The sequence below is a fragment of the Pholcus phalangioides genome, unplaced genomic scaffold (genome assembly GCF_987345545.1).
Source record: "Pholcus phalangioides strain wild (caught in Gottingen) unplaced genomic scaffold, Ppha-v1.0 ptg000009l_1, whole genome shotgun sequence".
Lineage (NCBI taxonomy): Eukaryota > Metazoa > Arthropoda > Arachnida > Araneae > Pholcidae > Pholcus > Pholcus phalangioides.
The window spans coordinates 40,735,260-40,747,279 of NW_028301602.1; positions in this window are offsets into that span (position 1 = coordinate 40,735,260).

Genomic DNA, 12,020 nt, shown 5'->3' on the forward strand with positions numbered 1-12,020 from the left:
CGCAAAAGTTTACGCCACTGTTATGACTAATGACTGCAGTAGACGTACATTTTTATAATGAGTGTTTCAACCCATTAAAACACCATTAAAGAGGCCTGCAGATCTGAAGATACGATTATGTAAGGCAACTACTCACTCCTCTTAAGCTCTTAAAGATTTAACTTTCAAAAAAGTAAGGCGAATGTAGAAATTGAATATCGAACTGAAGTCGACGAGTTGGAAAAAGTTCCCAAGTTCAGAAATTTCAGAACTCGTAATTACTGCGGATATTTTCAGCTCGAAATCTCCATAAAAGTTACTGAACATTAATTATCACTCGGGAATATTTTTAATCAGAGAGTTAGAATCTACATTTCGTGGTACACAATAAAGTTTCTCAATAATCCAATAATCACTAGAATATTTTCAAACCCAATAATTATACTGTGCTAATGTTGCAAATGGCACAAATTTTATTTTACGTGAGTTTCTTTTTCTACTTACATATTTTCGTGTGTAGGGAATTTTTTTTATTATTGTATGCGTATATATGTTACGGTAAATGTGATAAATTCGGTTAATATGCATAATCGCCGGTTGTTATACATAATCACCGAGCATTTGGGTAAGTTTGATAAAGTTTGTGAATTTATCGCACTTACCGGTGATTATGCATAATTCTCCCGACTCATATTGGTAAATATGATATGATATAAATCGTTAAAGAATTACTGTAATTAAATTTTCCGGACATCATGTTGAAACTTCAGTTCTAGTGTGTTAAATTTTATCGGTAATGGTGGATTCGTTTGCACATATTGATACATGTGAAGAAAGTCAACATTACCAGACTGATAAATTTTGTTTTTATGTTTCTAACTTCTTTACACTTATTTGAATTTAATTTTTATGGAAAAATATGTATAATGTGTGTGTGTGTGTGTGTGTGCATGCACGTGCGCGTGTGTGTGTGCGCGCGTGCATGCGTGCGTGTGTGTGCACCCATGACGTGCGGGACAAACTGATTAATGGTTGAGTTTAAGTGATATCTATTTCCACATGATTTCTTCCATATTTATCATGCTTACCAACTTCATTTGAGAATTATTCAAAATCGCCGGTAAAAGTGATAAATGCCATGAAATTTATAAAACCTACCGAGACTATTGGTGATTACGTATAATATAGTCCGTGTTTATTTATCTATCACCGATTTATCACATTTAACGTAGTATATACACGCAATAGCTGTTCACGTACGACAGCATCAGGGGTTCCCCTGAGGTTTAAGTACCTCTCCCCCTGAAAATGCGTACCTCTTCGTATATTGCTGTTGAATAACTTCATTTTTGAAACCATTTATGTAAACCTTTTTGTTTGTTTTAATCTATCGACTACGAAAACATTTTTAAACAGAATTTCGGACCAAAAATTTTCAATAAATAATAAATGATGCGATTATTGCTAACAATGTAAAGTTATCAAGCATTTTTAAGTGGATAGAAAAGTTTAAATATCCACTTAGCGCTTCTCGTTTAAAGGACTCGTAAGTCCCGTACAAATTTTACGCGGTGGAAAAATGTGTACATCTGTCAAAAATTCTATGAATATTCATTTCCGTCCTCATTTAATTAGGAAATTTGAAATCACGAAATTTTTCCCAGGGCTTGGGAAATTCCTCAAAGCACTAAGAAGAAATGTAGTTCTCCCTGTAGTTCTTTTTGATTCTCACGCTGACATAAACTAGACATACAAAGTTATCAGAACAGCCATCGTCAGTCCTAAAGCTATTTCCGCGAGGGAGTAAGTGGTGTTGAAGCTTCAAAATATCTTGTCGTTGAGAGACTGGAAAAAACAGTTCCCATTACTACTATTCCGGTCTGGAAACAAACCACTCTCCATCGCTTCCGGTATGATGAGAAAAAAATGGACTGTGTGTATACCTCGAGGGATATTTTGTAAAACTCGAAAAACATGTGCACACATCCGTTATTAGAGACCTCCCAGTAGCCGCTTAAACGAGTGGGAAAATTGTTATCTAATTCATCTCTTATATCCGTATCTCTTACATCAACATGAGCGTACCTTTCTTTCAAGTTTAAATTTGAAAAAGGTAATTTTATCGAAGTAAACTTTCCCGAAGTAACTCTTCACTGATGTGAACCAGAAATTTTTTACGGAGCTGAGCGAAACGCTTATTTGGGCCCGATTTCCACATGGGTATTTGTTCAAGGCTTCCCTTCCTACAATAACACTAATGCGGAGAAAACTGGGGGGAGGGGGGGGGGGATAACTGAAACTCTGACAACCAGACATGGTCCAGCAGCGTATTTACGGGGGGGGGGGGAATATAGTCCAGGATGGCAAGTTCGGAGTTGTGGCAAATTTAATTAATTGGTGGTCAAGAACAATTAGAATGGAAGGGCGAGAAAGCTATAAATCCACATCTACCCAAGTCCAGAACCATCTTAACGGATGGAACCGACCCATGGCCCAGTGGGGGGTGGAGGGACCGTGCGAAATTTCAGGAAGCGTCAAGGAGCCGAAATCTCAGGATTCAGTGCCCATTTCCTATATGATTTAAGGGCCTAATAATTTAAACTACGCTTATTCGCTGACTAATCAAATATTGTTGTGCCTAGTGATTGGAACTCCCAATGCCCACTTTGTCAAGTGTTTGTTCCCCCAAGTTCTAATTAAAGTCTTAATAAGTTTTGTAAATTATCCGTTAGCCTTAATTGTTACTCAACGAATTGATTAACCCGCTACTTTAAAGTGTTTCATCAGCACTATGCGTTTTTACAATAAAAAGAAACGAAAAGTACCAATTCTCTCAAATATGTTGGATTATTTAGTTGTATGAACATTTGTTTGTTTACCACAAAGAAAACATAACCCACACACAATGTATATAATCTCTGTTCTATGCATTATTACCAAACTGTTTGGAAACATTTTGTAAAAGCAGCGTTCTACTGCATTACACAAAAGTGCAAAGCAGTAAACACTTTTACAGGGGCGAAACATGTAACTGAATAATTCAGTAATACAAATACAAATACAAAAACAACGCCACAACAGGCAAAATGCCCAACGAGGTGGCTGATAAAAAGATGCCCATAAAAATATGGTTGTCATATGTTTCAAAAATACAGCAACCCAATTAAAAATGCAATTAACACAAATTACAAACAATATATACACATGATAAAATATTATACAATGCCCATAAAGAATACTTATGGTTGTCTTATTCTAAGAATGGATAGCTTCTCGATTTACCCCAACATGTTTATCGTATTTCTTTTTAAACGTGTCAATTGTGTTACAATTTACTACCTCCGGGGGTAAGCTATTCCATTTATTAACAACCCTATTGGAGAAAAATTCCCTGCGACACCATAACCTTGCATTGTCCCTCACCAATCGATACTGGTGTCCCCTTGTAAAAGCAGTCGATTGGCGGTGTACTAAAAGTTCATGGTCCATCCTATCCATCCCATTGAAAATTTTGAACACTTCGATCATATCTCCTCGACACCTGCGTTCATCCAATGTAAACATATTCAAAAAATTAAGTCTTTCTTCATAACTCAAGCCCTGTGTGCCAATAAGGACACGCGTAGCTCTTCTCTGCACCCCTTCAACCAAGTCTATGTCCCTCTGTAGGTATGGTCTCCAAAACCTTACAGCATACTCCAGTCCAGGACGAACTAAGCCTCGAAAAAGCGGAAGAATGACTTTAGGAGAACGCGAAGAGACCTTTTTGAAAATGAGACCAAGCATTCTATTCGATTTTTTGACAACCGCTGAACAATGTTCAGAAAACTTAAGTCGCTCGTCAATGAGAATTCCCAAATCGGTGACTCTAGTTGCATCCGGGATAGTGACACCATTCAACTCGTAAGAGAACCGTGGGTTGTTCGAACCAAAATGAGCGACCATGCACTTATCTACGCTAAACGTCATGCTCCATTCATTTGCCCATGCTGCAATCTTGTTTAAGTTGGTCTGGAGCAACTCCCTATCGCTTTCATTTCCGATTACCCCCATTAGCTTCACATCATCTGCGAATTTGCTAGTAATTCCATCGATACCCTGATCGAGTTTGTCGATAAAAAGTGAAAAAAGTATGGGGCCAAGGACACTTCCCTGAGGAACTCCACTTGTGACGTCTGTCCAACCAGAGAATTCCCCGTTCACCATAACTCGTTGCGACCTATCTCTTAACCACGATTCTATCCAATTCAGCAAGTTGCCCCCTATTCCAATCTCGTGTAAACGCTTCAAGAGTTTGCCATGTTGGACCCGATCGAATGCCTTCTGGAAATCAAGGTAAACAACGTCGACATTTTTGCTCTTACCCAAAGCCTTAGTCACGTAATCATAGAAGCAAAGGAGGTTAGTTACACATGACTTCCCCTTCCTGAACCCATGCTGATTATCCGACAATACATTATTCTCGTCTATCCACTTCACAAACTGCCTTTTGATGATAATTTCCAAAATTTTCGAGAGGGAGCTCGTCAAACTCACAGGACGATAATTAGACACCACTTCTCTACTACCCTTCTTAAATATCGGAACAACGTTAGCCAGTTTCCAATCTCTCGGGACGATACCCTCAGCAACACTACTCCTGTATATCTGTGCGACTGGCCCCAACAATTCATTAGCACCTTCCCTGAGAACCCTGGGATAGATATCATCTGGTCCTGGTGCTTTGCTTGCACATACATTTCTTAGAAGATTTAGGACCTCCACGTCTTCCACTTGAATATCGTTGAGCGTTTTATTACCCCATGCAACACCCGTATATCGAATATCATTATCTCCATTAAAAACCGACGCGAAAAAGTCATTGAAAGCACTACACATGCCTACATTGCTCTCTACTTTTGAGCCTCCTATCGAGAGGGGGCCAACTGTCCCCTTACATCCATTATTGACGTATCGAAAAAATGATTTTGGGTCAGAGCCAATGTTATCTGCCAACCTAGATTCAACTTGCTTTTAACTATCCCTTATCGCTTTCTTCAACAGTCTTCTTTTATCAGTAAACAATGATAGGTCACCTCGTCCACTTTTATACTCTCTGAATGCTCTTTTCTTTTCAAGATAAAGGTTCCGCACGCTATCCGTGAACCATAGAGGGTGTGATGTACAAACACGCTTTTTTCGAACAAAGGGTATGACGTCGTGCAAAACAGAGGACAGCTTCGTACTAAATTCTTCCCATTGACTTACCACCCCTACTGATTCCAACCGGTCTTTGAAAACTTCCGCTAACCTTCTTCGCAAAACATCAAAGTTAGTTCTCCGAAAACAAGGAACCAGTCTTTTGTTATCAACCTTACCCGATGATTACAGTGAAATCTGACGATACGATGATCACTGGAAGAAAACTCTTCCCCCACCGAAACATGTTCAACTAGATCCTCAGAACTAGTAAGAACTAAATCCAAAATAGCAGTACCCCTAGTGGCTTCTGATACATGCTGATACAAAAAATTTTCGAGCACCAACTTAAGAAAGTCTCTTTCATACTGATTTCCAGATGAAAGGTTCTCCCAATCAATACCCGGGTAATTGAAATCCCCTAGTATGAGAACCCTCTTTCGCTTACACATGTAGGAAATTTCATCATGCATTTTGGCGATGTAGTTTTGATCCCTATTCGGTGGATTGTAACAAACCCCAACAATAAGCTTATGACGTCTTTTGTTCTCAAGTTCAACCCATATGGTTTCAATATCACTTCTCTGCACGTTACACTCTCTAGCCTTCAAACATGATTTCACGTATATCAACACTCCACCCCCTTTCCTATCAGATCTATTTCTCAAAAAAGTATCGTATCCGGAGATGTGTAAGAAAGATTCATCCCCATCGTTTGCCCAAGATTCTGTAATGGCTATAAGATCCAAGTCCTCCACAACTATCATAGTTTCTAAAAAATCTTTCTTGTTACCCAAGCTCCTGGCATTTATTAACACACATTTTAATTTGCCCGGTGGTTTGTTGTCAATCGAGAAGCCATCCAAGTCAGAGGTGGGTAATTCCCCGTCAGTACTGTTGTGATTATCATTAACTAACCCGCATTCCCGACTACATGGTCTGGGAGTAAAAAACCTGACCTAAGACTATCGTAAACCTCCCAGACCCCTCTCTTATTTAGATGGATCCCATCCGAACGAAGCCACCTATCGGTAAATGCGGGAAGCTCCAAGAACGTGACCCCAAGTGAGGAGCAAATGTCCTTCAGGCCTATATTGAATTGGTGGATCCTACTCCTATATCCCCTACTACCCCTTGGCAGCACTGGAATCACTGCCACATCTGAACCCCCCTCCCTAGCGGATAATAGTAAATCCCGGTATTCTGACAGAGACTCACTAATATTCGCTCCTACCTGATTTGTTCCCACCCACAGAATCACCCGCAAGGGCAACTTTCGGCGATGAAAAACGTCTCGAACGTTGCCAATCTTCCCCCCAGGAAGACAACAGCGCTCGAAACCCCGAAAATCCCTACACACTCGGTTCCCAAGTTCCCTAACCATAGAATCGCCGATGATTAAACCCCTATCACTATCCCCCTCTACCTCATCCACGACCACCCATTCGCCCTCTAAAATGTCGTTGTTCGTGGAGATTGCTTCTTCATCAACAGGTGGCTCGACGACCAGAGGGTCCGTTATAACCGGGCCCTCTAGCACCCTAACTTTTTCCCGTAAAGCTTCGACCTCGAGTTCCAGCCTTTTTCTATCCAAGCACCCTTTACAATTGAAACTATCAGCTACTATACCCCTAGACCAGGGAAACCTCCCGTCGCAAGCTCTACACAACACTAGTCGAGGTCGAGGCATACTAACACTTCACACTAATAAAATTGTTTTGTTAATAAATATATATTACAAAAACTATATATAGTTGTCCCAAACTTGTGCTATCATCTGGTAATTGTAAAGTAGTTATACAGCCTTTATACTTCAAAATACCAACACTCAACAACGTATGCGAGGGGTTAAAGAATTAGTGGTACTTTAAAGTACCGCCAGTAGTGAAAGGGTTAACGTCAGTCAGGGCCGTCACTAGATAGATGCATGGTCACTCGGGGGCAATCACGCATTTTGGCGCCCCCTTGTAATGTTGAAGGAAAGGTGAAACTTACGTCCCTCTGGTCCAGCGCCCGGGGCAGCAGACCCGCCTGCTCCCCTCCCCCTCCAGTTGCGTCCCTGTCATTCATGTGACTAACATTTTTATCAATCAATAATTGGCTTAAGTGTGAGATCACGGCAAGGGCGTAGCGAGGGGGGGGACTTGGGGGTCTGCCCCCCCCCCCCGAAATGTGAGAAAATGACCCAAAAAAGGGAAAAAGATGGCCAAATCCATTGTTCCGTCACTTTGGTCCCCCCCGAAATGAAAGTGGTTCCCTCCCGAACGAAATTTCTGGCTACGCCCCTGAATCACGGGCCACATAAGATGGCCAAGTGCCACATCCGGTGCGTAGGACCTCGGTTGGACATGTGTAGTCAAACTGATCGTAATTTTCCGACTTTATTCGGTGAAAAAATTCATTTCCGAAACAAACGTTGTGAAAAATAAAAGAAGATACAACAGCCGAATACGAAATGAAAAGCCTAGATATCGTTCAGTAGGACTTCAAACACTTCGTGCATCAATGGGTTCCCATTCACTAAAGGTCTACCACTGAAGTGAGAGGAGGACCGTTGAACAGCAACTGTTTTCCTGTTCCTCCCGCCCGTTGAGTACTATAGTGTCACGGTTTTTTTCTTCAGCCATATACGAAATGGAATCTTTTTGCTTAAGGATTGCTCATGACCGGGAACTTCCGGAGTAGTGGGGGCAACAGAAAGATCCCTAATTCTTATTTTTTGCTTAGACATCCCCCCTCCCTTCTCATAGTATAGCGTCATCATCAATCCATAAAGGAAAGAGGGGTGTAATGGCGGGAAGTTCTTGAAGAGCTTTGCTGCTGTTGCTTCTTTTCTTGCACACACACACATGCTACGGAACAGGTTTATTCTCCCATGGATTCGATGCGATGAGAACTGCCTCAAGTGCTGTGTTAATTTCGACTGCCCGCGCTCTCACGGTGAAGAAGGGTTCTTTTTTTTTTTTGCTTTTTTACCAAGGACCCCTAACCGTACACACCTCCATCTATCCTCCTATTCGATAATCCTATTTACCGGGTTACCGCAATTGGCAGTCTATGCGTGCATTCTGAAACTGCTATAACACTTGGTATGGTTGCAATTGCCCTATGACATGACCGCTTGTTTCAGTGGTTTTCTTTTTCGTATGCACATTGCGCACCGTATAATTAGCTTAATTAGTTGAAAGCACAAATAAGTGATACAAGAACTTGAAATACATTATTGCACGAAAGACTTCTGCAACAATCGTCAAGATCTTAATAGTGGTATACAGATAATAAATCTGTGAGAAAGATGGAGAGAGTCGATAAAAGCGGCGCCACTAGAGGGTGACCGACTGTCTAAAATGGGACAAACTCAATTTTAGATTATGTCTGGCTGTTGTTGTTATGCTAGCCGAGTACTTGGAACAGTTTGTACTGCTAGCCTTTTGGATGAAAATAAATTAAATGTTCGGAAATAATTCATCCTTTGGGACTCACTCGGGAAAATAAATCTTAATATGCTCCCTTTCTATTTTTTCCATTTTTCTTTCTTTAAGTAGGGGGGGGGGGTGGGCGTCGTAACGAGGCGAAATCCTGGGTCTGATTTCTGCATGGGTGAGTAGAAAATTTGCCCGATACCCCATGGCGTAGGCTCCAAATGCTTATAACGTATAAGTACTATAGTAACTAAGCAAACCAAGATAATAACACATTTCACTTAAATTTTATATCGAGTAAGAGTAGGTCGAATACTCGTTTTCTATTGGAGGAGCTCACAAGTCGTTTATTGACGACTTGTCAATCAACGACTACGTTGATGCAGTATTTATAAATAAATACTGTATCTTTTCAGTGCCGGGTTCGGGCATTTTGCCACTCAATGTGAAAAAGAATTTTTGTGGCTATTTGTGCGCGTTGATGAGGGAAGCTTATACAGTTACACCTCCTATAATGTCATCCATAGGGACCGAATAATACTGATTTCATAAGTAATTTGAATAACAAGTATGCCTAATTTGATAACTGTAATTATGGTGGTAACGAATTTTTAAAAACCGGAGTAGGAAGCAGAATGACGTCAAAGTGAAGGACATTATATCAAGGTCTAACTGTGCAGGGATTTCTGATAATTTTTGTATAAGTTTTTGCAAAATGAGATATCTGTGAATCGATTTAATTTTTAACTCAGGCTTTGTAAAGCATCTAACTTTGAGATGAAATAAGCAGTCAATGTATTTTGACACATTTTACATCCCAGCAGGGCCGTAACTAGGACTTTTAACGCCCCTACAACTTAAAAATTCGATAATATTTTATGATGATTTTTTTATTTCCATATAAAATTTCCACCCCGTAAATTTTCCGCCCGGGGCAGTTGCCCCCTGCCCCCCTCTAGTTACAGCCCTACGGCCCAGTATGGGTCCACCTTTTGCACCTGACAAAGTTCGAACACATTTCGACTCTTCTTCATTATCGTTTACTGAATATGATTTCTTCATGGAAACAAGGATTTTATTTGAGAAAACTCCGAGATGATTATTCCCGTACATTTCCTGTAAAGAAAAGAAAAAACAATTTCCAAAAATCAATTCAAAGATTTATACCTTTTTCATTTCGCACTCTGTTTATTTTGCTAAAGAAGTAGTAAACACACAGAACTAAATATAGAACGATATTTGATTTTGGAAGAAGCATGAGTCTATATAATGTGCATTGTACACGTCTTGAAGACGAATAACATTGCTCCGATGGAATTTTAATGACAAGAATAATAATAAAAAAAGGGTTGGTGTTAAAAAGCAGCTGAAGAAACAACTATTCTCAGCCGCAACGACAAACTACCAAATGTACTGACAAAAAAAAAAAAAATCAGGGACAAAAATATTATACGAGGCTGTTGAACTGTAGATAGTAACTCGGTGAGGCAACTGGTATAACTGGCTGTCCGCTATTAAGTAGTGACTAAAATAAAATAGAAAAAAGGGGGTACGGATTATATAGAGATCGTCACGACTGAACGGAATACAATGCTTTTACTCGATTATTAACTCGAGTTCATAGTGTTTTGCTAGGAGATAATTGTTTTTATCTTCAGTCAACATCTCCAGTCACATATAGCCAATGTGATATTCTGACCGCGCATTTGTCAATTCACAGTGTGGTGATGGTAATAGAAAAAAATAATAATGATAATACATAGAAATAAAAAATTCAGAGGAGAAGTGAGGTTTTTACGACGGGCTCTGTCCTCATTGTTTTATTTTAATATTGTTTATTTCACTGAGCGAATGGTTCTATCTAGTTTCATCGGGTTAATAATTTGCGGTATCTGTGGTGCTTGTGAATGAATAACCAAGGCGCAAGAGTCGACATTGCTCCTCCCCTTTGAAAACAATACGTCGTGTATGAGGAAGTTTTGGTATCTTTATTGGCATCATTTCTCATTAAAGTGTCAGTATTTATGGGTGAATCATCCGTTATATTGCAATTGTGAGAGCTGGAGGGGGAAAAAAATATTGGATTTAATAAGCGTAGGAAAGCCTCAAGGCTTTCAATATATTAGAACAGAAGTTCTCAACATGTGCTCCGTAGAGTCCTAAAGGTGTATGCACTTTTCAGAGACTCTGAGGCCACTCCAAGATAATAAAATGAATCTGATGAATAATGATGAAAAATATGATGAGAAAAAAAAGATTTCAACACTGGCATTGTGCCACACACACATATTTACCTGTCTATAATTTCTATGGCGGAGTCATAGAAATTATAGACTAAAATAAAGCTCCGCGATTTTTAGCTAAAAGGATTAGAGCATTAGAAAAACAGACACAAATATCACGCATTTTTTATATAGCTTTGTATTTTTTAAAATAGAATTTTTATACTTGAAACCACGGCCGTAACTAGGACTTTTGCCGCCCGGGGCAAACATTATTTTTCCGCCCCCCCCTCAACTTTAAAATTCGATAACTTTATAACGGTATTCTTTGTTTCCCCCCCCCCCTAGTTACGGCCCTGCTTCATACTAAGAAATATAATTATTCGATAATCGCGGTGGTAAATGAAACCAAAAAAAAAAAAAAAAAAATTTTTTTGAATTTGAATGACAATAATCATATAATATAATATAATACACTGAAGAGCCAAAGAAACTGGTACACCTGCCTAATGTCGTATAGGGCCCCCGCGAGCACGCAGAAGTGCCGCAACATGACGTGGCATGGACTCGACTAATGTCTGAAGTAGTGCTGGAGGTAATTGACACCATGAATCCTGCAGGGCTGTCCATAAATCCGTAGGAGTAAGAGGGGGTGGAGATCTCTTCTGAACAGCACGTTGCAAGGCATCCCAGATATGTTCAATAATGTTCATATCTGGGGATTTTGGTGGACAGCGGAAGTGTCTAAAGTCAGAAGAGTGTTCCTGGAGCCACTTTGTAGCAATTCTGGACGTGTGGGGTGTCGCATTGTCCTGCTGAAATTGTCCAAGTCCGTCGGAATGCACAATGGACATGAATGGGTGCAGGTGATCAGACAGGATGCTTACGTACCTGTCACTTATCAGAGTCGTATCTATACGTATCAGGGGGCCCCATATCACGCCAACTCACACGCCCCATACCATCACAGAGCCTCCACCAGATTGTTGAACAGTCCCCTGTTGACGTGTAGGGTCCATGGATTCATGAGGTTGTCTCCATACCCGTACACGTCCATCAGCTCGAAGCAATTGGAACCGAGACTCGTCAGACCAGGCAACGTGTTTCCAGTCCTCAAGAGTCCAATGTCGGTGTTGTCGGGCCCAGGCGAGGCGTAAAGCTTTGTGTGGTGCAGTCATCAAGGGTACACGAGTTGGCCTTCGGCTCCGAAAGCCCATAT